At 41.7% G+C, this 12,582-nt stretch overlaps 1 long non-coding RNA gene across 1 annotated transcript in view; it reads left to right on the top strand.

Moving 5' to 3' along the window:
* LOC123371594 overlaps window positions 1-2,181 on the top strand; it is a 197,001-nt gene extending 194,820 nt beyond the window's left edge. Inside the window, exon 5 of the long non-coding RNA XR_006579859.1 lies at window positions 2,083-2,181. This is a non-coding gene — a long non-coding RNA (uncharacterized LOC123371594). The remainder of the gene's footprint in view (window positions 1-2,082) is intronic.
* The last annotated feature ends 10,401 nt before the right edge of the window (window positions 2,182-12,582 follow it).

Genomic DNA, 12,582 nt, shown 5'->3' with positions numbered 1-12,582 from the left:
GATCCAAGATTGTGAAACTCCTTTCTGTTGGTGCACTTCTTGGACCATGCCCTCATGCACAAAAACACAATGCATCATAATCAAAATAAAAATAGGCTCAGTTTCACAATGGAGAAGGAATCACATCACAGGTGCTAACCATGTCACTCAGTGTATTGCTGGAAGGCACTCAGATAGTCACAGAATAAAAGTCAAAATAGAAAAGACCTGGACAACCTCAAAGACTAGTGTGTGATGTCTGCTGGCAAGTGCTGTTTTTCTCCATGCAACCACTTAGTGTACATTATTTTCTTTATATTAATTCTAGCATATTTGTATTAAAGAAGCATTTTAAAGCAGTTTGTGTGGGGTAGATGGAAAAAGTGAGCACTCAGCATGTTGGCAGAAAAGATGGAAAAAATGAGCTATATGTTGTTAGAAAATATAGTCCAAAGTGTTTATAACCAGTCACATTTTTTCTTGATTTATAGAACTTCAAGGTGTAAATTGTATAAACTGCCCATTATACCTTTTGTAACTTTGATTTTCATGGCAAATTTTATGTTAAGAGGCAGAGATCAAGAGTCCATGAGTGTGTTTTTACAATCCAGGATTTTCCCCCATGTGATATTTGACCAACTTAATTTAAAAGATCATATGTAGGGGTAGTGTAGGAGTGCATGTATCCCACAAGAGTTACAGATTAGAATGGATAGAAAAGAGCAGGGATCTGCAGGGATGAGGAAGGCACATAAACTCATGCAAAATTTGGAAAGTTTTTGGGGAAATTCATAAGTGGGATCTATAATCTGTGGGGAAGGGACAAATAGCAGCTGCAAACCTCTGAATGTTGGAGGGTCCAGTACTACACATGACAGAAACTCTGGCCAGTGGGTCCTGTGGACCCTGCAACTAATTACCTTCCAGAAGAGAGGTGAACAAGAGGGGGCAGTCCACATAGTAAACCTGAAGAGCCCGATGGGGCATGATTATCTGGGTGCTCCTCTCTCCTGGGGCAGGACTCAGGAGCTTCTCTGTTGAGATTTTATGTGAGCTGTTATTGTTGGGATATTTGCATTCTTTTCTTCTGTCAGCCCTACTAGAAGAACTCTGAGACACACTGGGAAGATGTGTATTCAGCTGGAAACCCACCAAAGGCAAGAATCTGTAGTCAGTTGTTAGTATTGCAGTAGTGCCTTGGGGGTCTAATTGAGATTGGGAGCCCCATCATGTTAGGCACTGTACAAATGTAATGAGAGACAATCCCTGCTCTGAAGAGCTTCTAGTCTCAACAGACTAGAGAGGTGAGAGGGGAAACAGACAATGAGAGGTGAACTGGCTTGTCCAAGCCCATACAGAAAGTGAGAGGCAGAGCTAGAAATAGAACTCAGAAGTGGGAGTTGGGACAAGATCTATCCATGAGGCCACATTGCCTCTCCTAGTATCGGGGACCAGTACAACACTTGTCTCTGAGCTTGTCATGTGCAGATCAGAGCACACAGACTGATACCTAGAAGGGGCTGATGTGCCACAGCACTCAGGGTATGTCCACACTGCAGTGTAAGCCTGGGCTCAGACTTGAGCCCAAACCTCCTTTTACCTACATACAAATCTCTCCGACTGGGCTTGGACCTAGAGTCCTAGGACCCTGAGGGACTGTGCCTACATCAAGCCTTGATCCAGGGTTCGAGCCCTGTTTCTTTGCAGTGCAGATGTAGCCCCACTTGATTAGTGTCCTGGGAGTTTCCAAAAGTATCCCACAGTCCCATGGACCAACTTCCTTTGTCCTCTCTATCCTAACAGTCTCTGATAGATTCAGTTGAAAACAGAAACAACCCCTCTTGGCATACAGCAGAAGCTCAGTGAGTCAGCGTTAACCCTTCCATTGTCTTCTGACCACTGAGCTCCAAACACCATCAAACAGCATTCTGTGTTTGCAATGGAAACCAAATAAAACAAGACTTTTTGCAAAGTGTGTGGCTTCATGGTCATGAGAGCACAGCCAGATTTTGCTGAATGTCTGGTACAAGGCCAGCAAAACAGTGGACTTTAGCAAAATCACATGTACCAGTGGATAGCTAAAAAGCTTTGCAAATTTTTCAGATTGTTGAGCAGTGCAGGGAGCAGATTACAAGGCTGAAGAGTGAATACCAGAAGACCAGGGATCAGAACTGCACCTTAGTCAATTTGCCAACCTGACACCCATTTTATGAGGAGTTTGACTGGGTGGTGGGCACTGTGCCCAGCACTGAACCAACAGTGGTGCATGATGACCTGGTCAGCTGAGATATCCCCTGCTGGCCCCTGAATCCAATATGGGGACCACGAAGTGACTCTATTGCTGAAACTGGTCCCAAAGCAGGCTGCGGAACAGGATCAGCAGCAAATTCTGGGTCCATACATGGAGGAGCTGTTTGATTTCTCCATCTCCCTTAGCAAACTCAGAGGAGACAATGCGCGGTAAGTTTCTGACTCCAATTTAAAATTTATTGCTACAGTAATACAGCTCTGAGAACCAATGCAAAATTTATGAGAGGCCTTGGCTATCAACATGTATCTGCTAGTAGCAGATTTTATATCCCAGCACCTTGGCATCTCCTTCCTCACACCCCCAACCATGTGAAATTCAAAATGTTGACCGAGAAATGCAAAACAGTAAAGAACAGCTTTAAAGAGTATTTTTATTGGAAACGCCCAGGTTTTTGTTAGCATCATTCTTGTTTTCTTTAAAGTAATAATGGCTTTAAGTTTGCTGCACTGTAAACATTCAACTGTCTATGGAACCACCTGAAAACAGTGAACTCTCTCTCTTTCTGTGTGTGTGTGTGTGTGTTTAATTTCCAAATCTAGCCCATTTCAGTTAGAAGTAGTCCATGGATGACAAAATCATTTCTCCCAAGGACAACCAGGGTGCCAATTTTTGTCCAGAAATGTTCCGGGAGTGGGGAGGAGGAAGGCTGTGGATTTCTACATGTTTGCATGCTGTCATAACAGGCTAAGCCATGTGGAAACTAACACAGCATCCTGTTAAATCCCTCATGAATTCTGACCCAATCCGGATGCTGGTAGCTGCAAACTTTTCCTGAAGCAGGAACTCCAGATAGGTAATCACATTGTAGGGAAGAGCGTATTTTCTAGGGCCACCTGGATAGCTGATTAGCCCACTCCACTCATAGATGTGCTGTTCAGCCACTATATGTTTGAATACTTCAGCTGCACACACGGCAGGTTTCCCACTAGCAGCTGAAATAACATCTCCCTTTGCCAATAGGGCACCACAAGAACAATTATGGCCTCCAAAAGTGAAAGATTTTCTGAAATGATAGAAAAAACTTTTTGTTAAAAGCTATTTGCCACCTACCCACAACCCAAGTACTTATGGAATTTTTATAAAACAAAAACAGCTTGTAATTTGAAACTTACCATTGTCTCTTCACTTCTATAACTGCGATTAACCAGGCTGTGTCCAGGGAGATTCTCTGGACAGAAGTATCCCTTTCACAATACATTGCAGTTGAGTTTTGACATGTAACATTTTATGTCCTTGAAATTCCATAAGAATTAATTCTGTGCTCTTCCATTGAGGTATTTTAGACAATAATCCTGTTTCTTGTCCTGTTTCAGGCCCTTCAGTTTCTACTGGCTGCTGTACATCTACAACTTGATCCCTGGCCTAATGTACCTTCATTGACTGTACCAAGAGGAAGTGCTTCCATGAAGAAGTTATGGTTGAAGCTCTTGAGAGGGCTGACAAGCAGGTCCAGTACCAGAAGGACTCAAGACTGGAGAAACAGCTTGGTGATAGGCAGGAGGAAAGGTTGAGGCTCTGTGTGCAGCTGGAGGAGAGGGTTTCAGCAAGGGAGTAGGCACTTGCAACACAGTTCCTGGAAAAGGAACAATGGCTAAGGGAGCTCAACAGAGAGAACAGTTTGAGTGACTCATCTCCATCCTAGCTGGAAGAGAACAGGGTCCTACTGCCTCTCCCACACTATGGCCTGATCTCCCAGCAATGTACCCTCAGTAGAGAAGTAGCTTGGACAACTCCATGTGGGGGTAGGCCATGCCATCAAGCCTCATGAACAGCTGGGAAGGGCAACTAAATACCATGCAGTTCTTCCTTTTTGAACCCCTCTCCTGTGGATAATTCCCCCCTTCCATCCTCCCCAGTGCCACGTGCATGGAAAACGGCTCCTTGGCAGGCTGTGTTGGCAGGCTCTTCAAACTACTTGTAATGCACAGGGTGGACAGTCAAGTTTTTCCCTGATGCATCACAGTCAAAGGGCTACAGCAGCCACATTTCAGGAGGGCACTGGGGAGTCTGGGATATGTTTGGTTTGACTCAGCTCTGTGTGAGCACTGGAGCTCCGTGTTTAATCCCGGGTTAGAAAATTGTTAATGTAGGGTTAAGCATTAGTGTAGTCGCTCAAGACCCAGCTTCTCTAACACAGGTCAGCTGACTCAAGTCCCAGTAAGTCTGGGCTTACGCTGCAGTACTGCAGTGTAAACATACCCTCAGTAACACCCTGCAGTTAGTCAGTTATAGTACCTAGCAATCTAAAAGATCTGTGGAAAAGTAGCAGTAAATAAAATAGAAAGCACACCTTTAACAAAGGTTTTGGATTGTGACACAGGGTGGGATGTGATCTCTGTGGATGCGGACATAGGTGTATCTATTGTACATGAAAATACACTTCATCATGAAACAGTTCTGAATTCAGATAATTAAAGATCTGAATCTCCAGATTTGAATATATTAATTACATTATGGCTAACCAGCTACTAGGAATTGCCATATGTGCTAAATATGGCAAATCCACAAATTCCTGTGCAGCAGATTAGAATGGCAACTCATTCCAAGTGACCATAATTCTGGTGATAGCTAGTTTGAAAAGCTTCAGGCCACGGAGTTACTGCATGTACACTATACTGTGTAGGTTCATTGTAATTCTCCACTCTGGGTGGACTTTGATTTGAAGCTAAATGAAGCTGGAGTGAAGACTGACTAAGATTTCTGAGGTTTGATGCTTATTCTCTTTTGTCCATAATTTGGAGTTTCAGTGCTGTATGAAATCATAATGCAAAATTATTTTGACTTTATTTTTGATATAGTGATATTTGTTTGTTTTAAGCAGAAGAATTGAAATTAGAATGTATGATAGGTTCATTGAGAAGTATAAATAAATAAAATAACTTGGCCGTTCTGCATTGGGAGGAGGGGTGCATGTTTTCCTCTTGTGCTGCTTTTTAGGCTTCTCAGTCCCATTAAAGTAAAACAATATCACAGGGAAAAAAGTAGAATTGTGCAAAAGGGCCAGAGTGGATAAAGATAATTTTAAACACTTCTAGAGACACGAGAAGGCTTATGCCCAACAATGCACTGTGTGACAATATTTTTTTTTCACACTATTAGTAACTTTTGAAACCTGTGGGACAGTAGTTTTCTACGACAACCTTCAATTTTAGTTAATATATAGTGTTTGTGTGTATGATATATATTACCTATAGTGATACATATTCTATCTATGCTGTAATGCAGTCCACATACACACACAGCAATTCAGTCAGGCCTCGATTAAAGCATAGGCACAATAGGCTTAGGTCTATTAGAGCAGGATCTGTTTTAAAATCAAATTTGCAACAGGATAATTTCTTCGTGGTAATACCAATCAATTTGAGGACACTGTGATCTGGGTATGGTGAGCATTAATTTGGGTCTTTGTGTGCCCAGTAGTTATTTTTAGGCATTTTTTCCTCCTTTAAGAGTGAGAATGCAAAGCTTTCTCTCTGCAATGGAATGATATGAAGAGCCTGATCTGGCTTTCCTTAAACTGGGTATTACATCCATTGAAGTCAATAAGAGTTTTGTCTGGGCAGTGCACAAAGATATCAAGCTCATGGTTTGCAAAGTCATCAGTCACCACATAGTGTAATCTAAGGATTCATAGAGTGCTATTTTGTATCAGACTGGAAGTAAACGGATTAACATTTACTTCGTTTAAAGTCTTGGCTCTAAATCCTTTAATCTCATATTAAAATATGCACAGTTCTGCTTCTTATAAATTCACAAAGCCTTGTTCTGGTTTACACTCAGCCACTTTATCTATGTTATAGACACTCAAGTAATATCTTTTTCTGCCTCATAGGGTACATCTACACTGCAGAGATCTGTGGCCTGGCCATAGCTGGCCTGGGTCAGTTGACTCGGGCTCACAGGGCTAAAAATTGCAGTGTAGACTGGCTGGTTTGGGCTGGAGCCCTAGCTTTGAGACCCTGCAAGGGGGATGGGTTTCAGGCCCCCAGCTCCAGACTGATCCTGAATGTCTAAATTGCAATTTTTGCCCTGTGAGACCAAGCCCTATGAGCCTGAGTCAATTGACCCAGGCTCTGAGACTTAGTGCCAGGGTTTTTTTATTGCAGCAAGGAAATACCTTTAGAGACAACCAGCATTTTCTCTTTGCAAGAAAGAGATAAGGGTTTATAACTGCACTACAGCAAAGTACTTCGTTGTTGTTGTTTGGGAGAATTGCAACTAACTTAACCAAACATCAAGGCTAATTTATCTTGGCAAAACAGTCTCCCTTAAAAAAAAATAATCCCAGAAATATACACAGAATGAATCACTTTGGAGAACCTGACTCTAGAGGTCAAATTCTTCCCTCAGGTGAATGTGTGGGGCTTTCTGTGAGTACATGCAAGAGAAAAATGTAGCCCCAGGTTTTAAACCATTAACCCATACTCTATTTATAAAGATCTTGTGTGGCTGAGTTTCTCAGAGCAGAGGGAATAGTAAGGAAAACAAACTAAGTTTATTTTTGCAACATAAAGAAAATGAGAACTGTTGTCTGCTGCTCCAAAGCTTCTCATGTGTCTGTTTATGTGAGATTCTCCAAACTTGTGTGGGTTTTTAGTTGAATAAAAAAGGACTCAAATGTTTTAGGTTTCATTTGGTCAAAGAATACGTTGGCCATCCATAGGGCCAGGGGAGTAAACCATGAAAAATAAGCCTCCGTGAGGCTTGGAAGCCTATGGTAACTTTTCTGGGTCAAAACCTTTGGGTCAGATTCTGCATTGACTTGCACCAAGTGGAATCCCATGATTTGCAGTCAGGTTGCACACAGTCAGTGTAAACTAGTCCAGAATTTGGCCATTTATTTTTATCCGGTGATAAGTTTAAAAATAATCAATATAGAAGAAACCAGAGGTGGCCTGATTTTATATGTGTATGTGTTACTGATACTTCAGGAGCTGTTAGATTTCATGATATCTCATTACAGAATAAGAAAATGAACTCCATTATTTTTAGAAAAGTGCCAGATGTCATAACATGTCACACACTGCTGTCAGCAAAAGTTTTATTTAACATTAATACTAAAGTGTGGTCTTGTGTCAATGTTGTACAAATAATTGGATGTCAGTCATTCCTACCCAACCTATTTTGTATCTGTAGATCTGGTTAGTGGATGCAGTTTAAGATTTTTAAAATCTTCAATCAGACGGTGATGGGGTATCCACCCCACACAGGATTAGAAGGGGTTAAAGTGGCAAGATAGGCCTATTAACTGCCCAGGCTGCACCTGGAGGAGAAGCAAGGGAGGGTTGGGACCTCATTGCTGATGGAACCCATATGAGAAAGAACAGGATTTGGAGCTGGTACACCCAGAGAGAGGAGGAGAACCAAAAGCTGTAAGAAGTAGGGAAGGAGCTGTGAGAGGAAAGCCCAGAACTGCTGGGTTGAGGGTCCCTGGAGTAGAACCTGAGTAATGGACAGGCCCAGGTTCCCCTACTGGCCACTGGGAAAGTGACACCAATAGGGCAGTGCTGGAGAGGATTGCCTGAGATTGCTTGTGCAGAAGGACTTTGGGAAACCTTCAGAAAGGGAAACCTCATAGTGACCCGCCAGAGGGCCGAGTCACAAAGAGGAGGCCAGGGTTTCTGTAACAACAGGGGCCACAGGGGGAGATCATGATGGGAAGGGCACTGCCAAAGAGGGCAAAACATCTTGCCTGAGTTAATCCCCAGGACATCCGGGAGGAGGCCACCTGCAGTGAGTGCACCCTGTGACACAGACAAACATCTTCTACAAAGTGCTAAAAAAGAATGGAGCCAGTCATCAAATCTAGAGTGAAATGTTTTCTAGAGCCAGTCTTATTTTTTAATTGAATTAGTTGTGACAAGCAAAGAAAATTAGCTGGCTGGCACAAACTGTGATTGGGATGAACTGTGTTAAGAAAACTTGTAACTGAACAGTAGTCGCTGAAAATCATTACAGTTTTGAGAATGGGAGAATTGTAATGTGTAGTTGTCTAAAGTAACTGAGAACTTTAATGGTGAACACTCTAGGTGCACAACAGTGGAACCCTTTTATAATGACATAACTTTACAGCTATCCTAGAACTCAAAAAGGGGTTCACTGTAACTACTGCAACTTTCTCATGGCTGTCTAAATTTTAACCATTTGTGTCGTCTTATCCATCTGTGAAGTGTTCAGTATGGTGCTGGCATTATATTACCATGAACAATGTATTGAAACAACTTCTCTTTCATTTTAAATGAGGTGTCAGCATATCTGAGTTCACTATAAGTGAGTTCCACCATATTTGGCTTGCTGCTATATTAAAAATGGGTGTTCCTTTATGCACTGCTACTTTCATATTTCTTTCACACCTGCTGCACTATATGATGAAGAATAATGCAAGTTTCATTGTTATTATTTTATTTATTTGTATTAACATAATGTCTAGAAGCCCCAGTATAGAGTAATCACTAGGGCTGTCGATCAATCGCAATTAACTCACACGATTAACAAAAAAATTAATCACAATTAAAAAAGTTTAACTGCGATTAATTGCAGATTTAATCACACTGTTAAACAATAGAATACCAATTGAAATTTATTAAATATTTTGGATGTTTTCCTAAATTTTCATATATATTGTATTCTGTGTTGTAATTAAAATCAAAGTGTATATAATTTTTTATTACAAATATTTGCACTATAAAAATGCTAAAAGAAATAGTATTTTTCAATTCACCTCATACAAGCACTGTAGTGAAATCTCTCTGTCAACTTACAAATGTAGATATTTTTTGTTACATAGCTGCACTCAAAAACAAAACAATGTAAAACTTCAGAGCCTACAAGTCCACTTCTTGTTCAGCCAATCATTAAGACAAACAAGTTTGTTTACATTACAGGAGATAATGCTGCCCTTTTCTTACTTACAATGTCACCAGAAAGTGAGAACAGGCATTTCCATGACACGTTTGTAGCTGGCATTGCAAGGTATTTACGTGCCAGATATGCTAAACATTCATATGCCCCTTAATGCTTTGGCCACCATTCCAGAGGACATGCTTCCATGCTGATGATGCTCATTTAAAAAAAGTGGTAATTAAATTTGTGACTGAACTCCTTGGGGGAGAATTATATGTCCCCTGCTCAGTTATACCCTCATTCTGACATATATTTCATGTTATAACAGTTTCGGATGATGACCCAGGACATGTTGTTCGTTTTAAGAACACTTTCACTGCAGATTTCTCAAAACACAAAGAAGGTACCAATGTGAGATTTCTAAATATAGCTCGACCCAAGGTTTAAGAATCTGAAGTGCCTTCTAAAATTTGAGAGGGATGAGGTGTGGAGCATGCTTTCAGAAGTTCTAAAAGAGCAACACTCCGATGCAGAAACAACAGAACCTGAACCAACAAAAATGAAAATCAACCTTCTGCTGGTGGCGTCAGCAGAGCCTGTCATCAACATGGATGCATGTCTCTTGGATTGGTGGTTGAAGCATGAAGGGACATATGAATCTTTAGCGCATCTGGCATGTAGGATAGTGATTGGGGTGTGCTATAGACCGCCGGGATCTAGCCTGGATATGGATAGAGAGCTCTTTAATGTTTTTAAGGACGTAAATACTAATAGGAACTGTATGATCATGGGAGACTTTAACTTCCCGGATATAGATTGGGGAACAAATGCTAGTAATAATAATAGGGCTCAGCTTTTCCTAGACGTGATAGCTGATGAATTCCTTCATCAAGTAGTTGCTGAACCGACGAGGGGGGATGCCATTTTAGATCTGATTTTGGTGAGTAACGAGGACCTTGTTGAGGAAATAGTTGTAGGGGACAACCTTGGCTCAAGTGATCATGAGCTAATTCGTTTCAAAATAAATGGAAGGATAAACAAAATTGCATCTGAAACTAAGGTTTACGATTTCAAAAGGGCTAACTTTACTAAATTAAGGCGACTAGTTAGGGAAGTGGATTGGACTAACATATTTAGGGATCTAAAGGCGGAAGACGCCTGGGGTTACTTCGGGTTGAAGTTGCAGGAGCTGTCAGAGGCCTGTATCCCGAGAAAGGGAAAACAGTTCGTAGGTAGCAGTTTTAGACCGAGCTGGATGAGCAAGCGTCTCAGAGGGGTGATTAAGAAAAAACAGAAAGCGTACAAGGACTGGAAAATGGGAGGGATCAGCAAAGAAATTTACCTTATTCTGGTCAGAGGGTGTAGGGAAGCAGTGAGAAAGGCAAAGAGCCGGGTGGAGATGGACCTAGCGAAGGGGATTAAAACCAATAGCAAAAGGTTTTTTAGCCATATAAATAGGAAGAAAACCAAGAAGGAAGAAGTGGGACCGCTTAAAACTTTAAACGGAGTGGAGATTAGGGATAATCTTGGCATGGCACAATATCTAAACGAATATTTTGCCTCGGTCTTTAATGAGGCTAATGAAGGGCTAAGGAATAGTGATAGAGGGACTGATGGGAATGAAGATATGGGGGTAGACATTACGGTATCTGAGGTAGAAGCCAAACTTGAACAGCTAAATGGAAGTAAATCGGGGGGGCCCAGATAATCTTCATCCTAGAATATTAAGGGAATTGGCAAGTGAAATTGCAAGCCCGTTAGCGATGATTTTTAATAAATCTCTAAACTCGGGGGTTGTACCGTTTGACTGGAGATTAGCTAATATAGTTCCTATATTCAAGAAGGGGAAAAAAAGTGACCCGGGTAACTACAGGCCTGTTAGTTTAACATCTGTAGTATGCAAAGTCATGGAAAAAATTTTAAAGGAGAGAGTGGTTACGGACCTTGAGGCCGATGGCAACTGGGACAAATTACAGCATGGTTTTACGAAAGGTAGATTGTGCCAAACCAACCTGATCTCCTTCTTTGAGAAAGTAACAGATTTTTTAGACAAGGGAAATGCGGTGGATCTAATATATCTAGATTTCAGTAAGGCGTTTGATACGGTACCGCATGAAGAATTACTGGTTAAATTGGAAAAGATGGGGATCGAAATGAAAATCCAGAGGTGGATAAGGAGCTGGTTAAAGGGGAGACTGCAGAGGGTCGTATTGAAGGGTGATCTGTCGGGTTGGAGGGGGGTTACCAGTGGAGTTCCTCAAGGTTCGGTTTTGGGTCCAAATTTATTTAATCTATTTATCGCTGACCTCGGAACCAAAAGTAGGAGTGGGCTGATAAAGTTTGCGGATGACACCAAGTTGGGAGGTATTGCCAATTCGGAAAAGGATCGGGATATCCTCCAGGGAGATTTGGATGACCTTGTAAACTGGAGTATTAGTAACAGGATGAAATTCAATAATAAGAAGTGTAAGGTTATGCATTTAGGGATGACTAACAAGAATTTTAGTTATAAGCTGGGGACGCACCAGTTGGAAGTAACGGAGGAGGAGAAGGACCTAGGAGTCCTGGTTGATCGTAAGATGACTATGAGTAGGCAATGTGATGTGGCCGTTAAAAAAAGCTAATGCGGTCTTGGGATGCATTAGGCGAGGTATTTCTAGTAGAGATAAGGAGGTGCTAGTCCCGTTATATAAGGCGTTGGTGAGATCTCATTTGGAGTATTGTGTGCAGTTTTGGTCTCCCATGTTTAAGAAGGATGAATTCAAACTGGAACGGGTACAAAGAAGGGCCACTAGAATGATCCGAGGAATGGAAAGCCTGTCGTATGAAAGGAGACTTGAGGAGCTCCGTTTGTTTTTCTTAACCAAAAGAAGGATAAGAGGAGATATGATTGCACTCTTTAAATATATCAGAGGGATAAATACCAGGGAAGGAGAGGAATTATTTCAGCTCAGTGCTAATGTGGACACGAGGACAAACGGATATAAATTGTCAGTCAGGAAATTTAGGCTTGAAATTAGACGAAGGTTTCTAACCATCAGAGGAGTGCAATTCTGGAACAGCCTACCGAGGGAAACAGTGGGGGCGAAGGACCTCCATGACTTTAAGATTAAGCTGGATAAGTTTATGGAGGGGATGGTATGATAGGATAACGGGTTTAGTCAATAGGTCAATAACGTGCCACACTGGTAATTAGTACAAAGGGTCAATGTTGGGATATTGTTAGCCTTTTCCAGAGGGTCTGGCTGGAGAGTCTTGCCCGCATGCTTGGGGTTCAGCTGATCGCCATATTTGGGGTCGGGAAGGAATTTTCCTCCAGGGTAGATTGGCAGTGGCCCTGGAGGTTTTTCGCCTTCCTCCAAAGCATGGGGCAGGGGTCGCTTGCTGGTGGATTATCTACTACTTGAAGTCTTTAAATCATGATTTGGAGCATTCAACAGCAGAGTCAA

The sequence above is a fragment of the Mauremys mutica genome, chromosome 5 (genome assembly GCF_020497125.1).
Source record: "Mauremys mutica isolate MM-2020 ecotype Southern chromosome 5, ASM2049712v1, whole genome shotgun sequence".
Taxonomy (NCBI): Eukaryota; Metazoa; Chordata; order Testudines; family Geoemydidae; genus Mauremys; species Mauremys mutica.
The sequence above is the reverse complement of the archived record's forward strand: the minus strand, read 5'-3'. Positions and strand labels throughout refer to the sequence as shown.